The 9,044-nt window shown below is 41.6% G+C and overlaps 2 long non-coding RNA genes across 5 annotated transcripts; one reads left to right on the forward strand and one right to left on the reverse strand.

Annotated features, from left to right (window-relative positions):
* On the forward strand, window positions 824–1,416 carry LOC109706798. The gene is made up of 3 exons (XR_002215318.1): window positions 824–863; window positions 960–1,027; window positions 1,143–1,416. It is a non-coding gene; the product is annotated as an uncharacterized LOC109706798 (long non-coding RNA).
* On the reverse strand, window positions 7,271–8,231 carry LOC109706831. 4 transcript variants are annotated; one of them, XR_002215330.1, is made up of 4 exons: window positions 8,017–8,231; window positions 7,691–7,757; window positions 7,526–7,593; window positions 7,271–7,379 (listed from the first exon to the last, which is right to left on the reverse strand). It is a non-coding gene; the product is annotated as an uncharacterized LOC109706831 (long non-coding RNA). The 4 variants fall into 4 exon arrangements; XR_002215328.1 differs by having other exon boundaries at window positions 7,691–7,760; XR_002215327.1 differs by lacking the exon at window positions 8,017–8,231 and having other exon boundaries at window positions 7,691–7,980.

Consider the following 9,044-nt stretch of genomic DNA (forward strand, 5'->3'; position numbering starts at 1 on the left):
GCATGTGCGAATGAGTACAATAGCTGTAATACACTGACTCTAGCAAATTGCGGAGTCCGAGTGTGTGGAATGAGTTGTGGAACTATCCTACATGTTCTAAAGGACTTCGACAAGTTTTTTGGACAAGTTAGAGATTGATTGGAATGCTAAAAGTGAGAAAGTGCATTGATTGGGCGAAATCAGCCTTTTCTGCTTGGTGTACCGGTACAGCCATTATGGTGTACCGGTACACAATGGGAAAACATGGCAGCAGGGCTATTTTGGTAATTTCACACTTTGATCCTATCTATTTCAGTCCAGCACGACTCCTGGGGCTCAGTGGAGGTTGCTGGAGACCAGAGAAGCAACCTTGCACCATTCTCTCTTTCTCTCTCTAGGATTTTTCTCTCTCTAGATAAAAGTCGCCGTTTCGCGCCGATTTCGCGCCGCGCTCGACTCTCGCTGGTTAGACGACTCAAGGGAAGTCTTTGGAACGTGGGAAAGAAGGGTTTTATTGTGTTTGCTGTGAGGTTACTGCCAGGGAAGCTAACTCTCAGCTTTAGAGAGGTAACTAACTTGATTTCTCTCGAAATTTTGGTTTAGTCTCGAATTTGGAGTCGTGTTGGCTTTCTTTGCTACCAATGAATTAGAGGCTGTTTTTTTTAACATTAAAGATGACTTAAGTAGCTGTGATTTAGCCCAGGGATAAGCTGATTTGCTACTTGAATAAAGTAATGCGTATTTATGATGCGAATTCGGAACGATACGAAGTTTAATTGCATAATTGATGCAAATTGGGGATTTTTCTTCGCAGCAGGTCTTCGAGCTTCATTGAGCTGAATTCGTACTCTTAGAAGCTGATTTGGAAGGTATTCTAACCTGAGGTAAGCAGGAATTTCAGTTAGAAAACTGAATTCGCAAGATTCCGACTATATTTGCTATATATGTTGATATTGATGCCGTCTCGATGTTGTTCGCAGCGAGAGTGCGAACGAGCCTTGGATCGTCGTGAGCTGACTTGTGAGAGCTCTTGGAGACTTATCTTGAGGTATTACACTAGCCCAAAACTGGGAGTTAAGGGGTTACTTTGTACTAAGTGCAAATTAGGCCGAAATCGGACATTTCGGTCGTCTTTTTGACACGGTGTGATGTTTGTTTTTCAGCAGCATTGGGGCTTCGTTAAGACGATTTTGGGACCTCTTTTGGACTGCTTGGAGCTTAGTAATAGGTGGGTCGGACCTAACCAGAGCAAGTGAAGCTCCTCTATGTTCTATATGTATTATAGAAATGTGTTAGTTGTGTGCTTATGTGATAGCTAAAGGGCTTGAGAATTCGTCATCATAACATTTACTATATTGACATAGAATCTCTATGAAGTAGAGAATCCTCACGCCTAAATGTATTCATATTCCTGTTTGGTTTAGTTGAATAACAATGAGACACGTTATTATGCTTATGAAACGTAGAGAACAATGACATTCTCTTTTTACTCGCTTGATTACAAGTAGAGAACAATGACATTCTCTTGACTCTGAAGTAGAGAACTATGACATGCTTGTGCCTATGTTGATAGTGCCATGATAGTGAAAGATTCTAATGCCATATGTAAATTAGCATTACTCCTGCATGCTTACTAAACTAGTGGATTCTAGTTGTTGTTAATATTTGTTATACTGAAATGCCGATCAAAGGATCGAGAGCGAGAACATTGCAAATGAAAACATGAGAATTGAGACATGTGGACAGTGAAATATGCTTGCTTGCCATTGTGCTTATTCGCACACGCTTGTGAGGGTCGCTCCCTACAAGCCGGCACTCCGGAGTTGGCCTACGCGACAGTTGCTCGCCCGTGCGGGATTGGGTGCCGAAGTGGATTGCCGTGAGGAGTGTTTACTACCACGGGGTCATTAGGCGCGGCGCAAGCTGGACTACCTTGGATAGGTCCCTGTGAATGAAAGGAAAGTACTAAATGAAAAAGGACAGTAATGAATGTTTATTACTTAAAGTGTACAGTAGTCACTTTTATGTTCGTGCTTATACTCATGTCTATGTTCATGATTACAGAAGTTGTTATATCTCTTTTATGCAAATGGTTCATTACTGTAGAAAGCTATTACATGTTGATTACATGTTTATTACTTATTAGCATCATGCTTATAAATCATGCAATTATTGTTTTTGCTTTCATTTAGTACATCTTGAGCCTAGTGGTGTAATTCGCCGAGGCTGGCGGCTTACCCACTGGGAACTATTGTTAATAGTTCTCACGCCCTTTTGGTGGTTGTTTTTACAGAGCCATTTACAGGAGAGGCTAGGGATCGTGGCAAGGGAGTCGCGCCTAGCTAGGGACTACTAGGAGCGTGCTAGTCGATCACCTTGTTACTCGGGCTACGGCCGAGGGTGATGTCCCTTTGTATAGAGAAACCACCATTGTACCTATTTTTGTATACCTGTGATGTATATTTTTACTTTCGGGGATGAGATTATAGTGGTGTTACTTCTCCTTTTTGCTGAGATCTTGGTTTGTATACTTTTTGTATTTTGACTGGGATTGGATACTCGTTGTATTTCGACTTGTACTTTGCTCTGATATCAGGATAGGACTTTTTGTTTTACTTCCTATCGACTTGTTGCTTGTAGACGCCTTATATACTGCAGGTGTATGGCGGGTCTGTGCACGTACCGGATATGCTTCCGCTGGTACCCGGGCGTGACAATAGCAAGCAAGCATAATATCCATCCCAAGTCCACTGTCATCATATCTAAAATATGGTATAAATGCTAATGACCCAACGGTCTATCTCTATGTCAACAAGTAAAGGTTTAACTATTTACTAAGTCAAGTGTCACTATATGACGTTATTGTTCATTATGTGAAGTATGAGTTCTATGTCCAAGAGTATATATAATTTGTCAATTTCACTAAATGAAACATGATTCCAATCATAGATAAAGGGTGCCATTAACATGCAAGTTTACTATATACTTGTCTCTCTACTACATAGAGATTGTAAAGCATGATACATAGCATAGGTATTTTAAGCATTCAAAAATTCATTTGTGCTCTATCTAGCATGATTATGCATGATTTTTTATTTTACAATAAAGAATATAATATAGGGGAGTTCACCCATTTCGGTGAGATCAAACCCACCGGATACCCCTCGAATCCCCTTTATTTGTGCGAACGAGGATGCCCACTAGTCTCCTAGCTCCCTAACAAAGATTCTAAGAGGGTTAGGGGTTTCGAACGAACACCCCACAAGATTCACAAAATCTAACCCATAAATAGGTAGAAATTTACCTTATATGGTGAAGAACTCTTCCAATCTCCAAATGAGAGCTAGAAATACTTCTAATCCAACTTAAAGGAAGGCATTAGAACCAACAATTTAGCCCCTAAGGCCCTAGCAAGAAAATTCCCAAAATAAAACCCTAGTTTCCAAAACTAAGTTTTCATCTCCAAAAATCCAACAAAGCATGATCCAAAAGGAAGATCAAAGCTACTAACCTTTTTTGAAGCTCCAAACCTAGTTAGAAAGGTATTAGGGTTGAAGATCTATCCTTAAACAAGCTCAAATCCTTCACTTCAAGGCTTCTCCATGGTCCAAATAGCAACCTACATGAACAAGAAGCAAAAGAGAGGAGATCAAACCTTGAAATCTCAAGCAAAAGAGAGGAAAAAATCAAAGAGAAAAGGAAGAGGAAGCTTACCTCTTCTCCTCTCTAGTTCCAGCACAAAAGACCCTAGCAAAGGGTGTGGGGTTATTTATAGAATTGCTACAATTCAAAAAAGACTTCTAAAAAACATGCAATCTGTGAACTGCACTGCGTACCGGTACGCGAGCTGGAGTACCGATACCTCGCAGCTAAACGTGCAAACCCGAGCCTCTGCCAAGCGAACAACGCGCAGGGTACTAGTACCCGCGGGATGCAGTACCGGTACCAAGTCTAGTACCGGTACTTGCGCGATGCAGACCGGTACTCTGCCTCGCAGAGCTCAAACCCGAGAGCACCCCTCTCGGTCACGCGACGCGGTTCCGGTACCCCTTCTCTGGTCCCGGTACCTAGTACCCCAAAACCTGCAGTTTGGAGGTGTTAGGAGCCGAATGCCTTGATCCTTGACCCGGTCAAAGATCTCTCTCGGGAAAGAGTGTAGGGATGCGGAACGGCTGTGAATGATGACCTTTGAAGTTTGCGCCCATCGACTGGATCAAGCGATTCGGCTGATGAGAGAACGTATCAGCGGAGTTCAGAATCTTCTACTATAGATTCGGTTCGGCTGCATGAGCCGAGTGTATGGAATACGCTGTGCTTTGGGTCGGCTGAAGAGTCGAATGCTTTTATGTATTGGAATTAACTTGCAAAATAGTACAAGGGACGAGTGCGCTTGAGGGCATACAGACTCGATTGATCTAACTTAAACTTACTCCTAGAAAAATAGTATGTGTGGAAAAGTAAAAGATTACAAGTGGACTTGGTAAGGAAGTGAATCCTCGAAATTCGAGGATTAGACTTCGATTGGAGTCGACTACTCGTCGAGTGTGTAAGCTTCGGAAAGTCTGAAGGTTATTATAATGCATAAAGTGCATTAAGGAAGGGTCCACGAGAGCACCAGTGCAAAATCTGCACTGGAGCAGAAATGCTCTCGGGGACGTGTCCCTGGCATGGAGGGACCGGTTCCATCAGGTTGGGCTGCGGGGGTCCTTGGTGAGACCGGTCCCTGGTAGCGAAGGACCGGTCCCCGAACGTTGGCCCAGCGAAAATAGCCGAAATTTGGCTAAGTCACAAAAATCCAACTCTCGGGAACCGGTCTCTCGGACAAGGACCGGTCTCCCGGGGACCGGTCTCTCAGGCAAGGACCGGTTTCCGAACGCGAAATCCCTTCTGCCGAGATGGAAAGCTCTCGGGGACCAGTGTAGTGTCCGCAGGCGGTCTCGGGGTAGGTAAATAGCTAGCCACCTCCCCTATGAGACTTAGAGACGTGAGACTGTGAGCGAACCTTGCGTTCGCCGAGAGATTGGGTAATCGGATGAATTATTTCGTTGTTAAGCATGGTAGTATGATAGCCAGCCTTCTTACTATGAGTTCCATGCATGCATTACATTGGATTAAGGCATTGATAGATCGTAGTTCATAGCTGCTCATTGCTGTTACTTGTCACGCCCGGATACCAGCGGAAGCATATCCGGTTGCGTGCACAGACCCGCCGTGTACATCTCAACTCAAGCATACACCAGGCGTCTACAATCAAAATAATAAAAGCATACAATTCTAAATAGGTAATCAGAGCAAGACTTAAAAGTTTAAACTTAGACAATTCAAAACCTTAATACAATAAATAAGAACAAAGTACAATTTACAAAGACTTAAAATACAACTCTGTACTAAACTACATAAACTGATGGAGGTCGTCTAGTACACATCCAAAAAGGCTCTAGCTAGTCGCAGACCCCTCGCCAAGAACCCTAGCCTTTCCCGCTGTGGAAGGCTCTGTAAAAACAACAACAAAGAGGGCGTGAGAACTATTAAACAATAGTTCCCAGTGGGTAAGCCGCCGAGAGTGGCGAAGTACACCACTAGGTCAACTGTGGCATGAGTAGGTAGCAAACAATAAGCGAGTAAATGCAGTTAATGCAATAAGCAAGTAAATGTAACAGGTATAAAAGTAACTACTCATGCTATTGCTCAATAATAAATAAATATCGATAGACTGCAGGTATCAGTTGTTATGATAAATTCTATCATTCATATTGATTGACAATTTAACGAAACATATACCAGACTGCATGTAAAATAATTCATGATTACCGAAATTACAGATAGAATCATGTAATTACCATCTACATTATCAAGAAAGAAACATAATGTCATTATGTTGCTAACCACTCATGAGGTCAACTTCTAAGTTATTTGTCACTTTAAATATCAACTTTCTAATATGTTCATCAATAAGTTCACTTGACCAAAGACATAAAGTAGCTTTACTACTATATCCAGCTAAGGGTAAAGCACTTATCATAACCCAATTTTCCAACAGACTTACGCAAGGTAAGTTCAAAGCCGCGCCGTGCCTAATAGCCCCGTGGTAGTGTACACTCCCCACGGCATTCCACTTCGGCTCTCACTTCGTACATGAGCGAACAACTGTCGCTAGGCTACTCGGGAGTGCTGGCTTGGGGGGAAGCGATCCCGCAAGTGTAAACCGTAGTCCAAGGTACAAATATCACAACAACATCATGTCTCTGACATGGAATCTCAAGCCACTCCGGAGTGCGGGGCTAGGGGGGCGCGACCCCCGCAAGCGTGTACGAAAGAGCGTAATGGCATGCAAGCTGTCATCCATGGCACAAATATTCCAACTACATCATGTCTCAAACATGGAATCTCAACTCGACCCAAAGTCGATACTGTAGTGCCCAATCATAAGTCACTATCAACACTTGTTGACATGATTCTATCAATAGCTAGTTTAACTTGACAAGTTTAAACTTTACATCATACTAGTGACTCTATCAGGCTATACCTGGTCAGTCACTCAAATCTCTCACTACTCCTTACACATAAGGAAAGTGGTTTACTAATGTCATATTCAAAGACTCATGGTACATATCCTGTAGTCCAATATAAACCTCTACTTGATCATCCAAGTATGTCATCATATCCAAATCTAGTTATTTACTAGATTATATTCAATTGAATAATTATTCAAGTTATGCCATCACATGAAATTCTAGTAACTTACTAGAACATATACTATAATATGAATCCATCATGTGAAGTAGAAACTAATAGGATAATGCAAGCAAGTGAGATAAGTGATCGGATACTCTTCACATGATCTCTATGCCATTCATTTTACAATTAAATGCATATGCAAACAAATGCCTTTCAGAGTTTAGCCATTATACTCGCTATATAACATTACATAGCTCAATCTTAAGTACATCAATCTCTTTGTCATTCAACCAAGTTAACTGGTACATTCGTGATCTTACCATTATATCCACTTGAATGATATCAAGTGAAATTGCTTATACAAGCTACTAATATCATGCATGCATAGTAATCCGACAAGTGGCTATGTAACGAGAACCAATCATAAGTTTTCCATTACTATTTAGAAATGCTATCATATCCGATATGATCTACTCATTAATGAATGTCTCGACGCCTTGAACTATACATATATTCACCTGAATATGTACAAACTTCAACTCAGATGTCAAAAGAGACATAGAAGAAATTCAACCATTTCGTGAAGGTCAGACCCACCGATAAACGACGTCTTTTGTCGAGTTCATGTAGCTAAGCGATCCGGGTATTCCAGCTTCTCAGATTGACACTTCACTTCCAGTAAAGGCTCCCAATGTTCATCTTAAAACCGACTTAAATGTGTCCTGAAATGCATCACAATTGGGTCTTAAGCCCGCTGCGAATTAACAATAAAAACCGTATTGAAATTACGACTACAAGTCTAATTTCGGCAATTCCTCAATTATACTAAATTGTGGCTTAATTCCCTGTTTGGTGTTCAGTTTAATACCTCAAGTTTAGCCTCTAAAGGCTCTTTGATGTCAACCAAAGATGATCCAAAGGTCGGTTGCGCTCTCGCTGCGAACAACACCAAAACGACATCAATAAACTTATATACAAGCTACTATAGTCGCATCTTTGTGAAATTAGGTTTCTACTTGAAATTCCAGCTTACCTCAGGTTAGAACACCCTCAAAACCAGTCCCCAAGATCACCAAATAAACTCAATTTACTTCGGAAACCTGCTGCGAAGACATCATTCCAAACAGTATCAATTTACCCAATTCGACTTCATATAATCCCGAAATAGAGTCATAACTCACTAGTTATCTTTATCAAGCTTTAAAGGAACTTTTCCCTGAACGAAAGGCATATAAATCACAGCCAAATCACCTTTTTCTACTGCTGAAATTCTCTTTTAATTCAGCTAGGAGCAAAAGAATCAAAACGATTCAAAATCCGATACTAAATCTGAAACTAGAGAGATTTTAAGCCATATACCTTTCGACAGCTGAAATTCAGCTTCTCTAATAATATACTCACGAAAAACTCAGTGAAACACCACCTCCCCACGTTCCAAGAGCTTCCTTCAAGTCTCCAGGTCAGCAAACATCAAGCGGAACGCGAAATCGACGCGAATCGGCGACTTTCTCGTAGAGAGAGAAAAACCCTAGAGAGAGAAAGAGGGAGAAGGTGGGAGAAGCTTTTTCAGAACTCCAGCATGTTTATCTGAACATCAGGGGTCGAGCAGGGAGCTTGTAGATAAGCTTAGGTAGTGAAATGACCAAATTCTCCCTGCTGCCACGCAGTTGCTGCAACTGCTGCTTGCTGTACCGGTACAGCATTGATGTTGTACCGGTACACAATGCAAAAATTCGAGAGAAAGCCACAGCAATGCACTTTCTTGCTTTTAGCCATCCAATCACTCTCTAACTTAATCAGAAACTTATCCAAACCCTTTAGAATATGTAGGGCAGTTTCATTTACCATTTCCCACCTTCGAACTTCGTAATTGACCAATTTCAGAGCATTGCAATAGGATAATGCACTTGCAATGCACTTTTCCACTTCCAGATATCTGCTTGCTCCAGTAATTTGCTAAAGCCTCTCAACAATCCTACAAAAGTTGTAGAAGAGTTCCAATCACTATTCCAACCCTCAAATTCACAGTTTGCCGAAATTCAGTGTATTACATTACTGCTTTCAGTTTCATATTCCTATATATCTGCATATCTATCTGTGCCTGCTTAGACCTAGTGGGGAGATCGGCGGAGTCGGCGGCCGAACCCACTGGGAACTATTCGTAGTTCTGACTCCACCATGTTGCAGGTCCGAGTTCGAGCGCCCCTAGTGAGGATTGCAGCAAGGGCGTAGCGCCCTAGTGATATTAGCAGAGGCTACCTTTCTTTATGCATTAGTTGCACCCTGTACTTATTTGAGAATAGATTGTTGTATAGGGTGAGGTTTTGAGAGAATTGTATATACATTGTACAAGTTTGGAAGAATGCAAGTGTAATAATTGTATAAAG

The sequence above is a fragment of the Ananas comosus genome, linkage group 2 (assembly GCF_001540865.1).
Source record: "Ananas comosus cultivar F153 linkage group 2, ASM154086v1, whole genome shotgun sequence".
NCBI lineage: Eukaryota > Viridiplantae > Streptophyta > Magnoliopsida > Poales > Bromeliaceae > Ananas > Ananas comosus.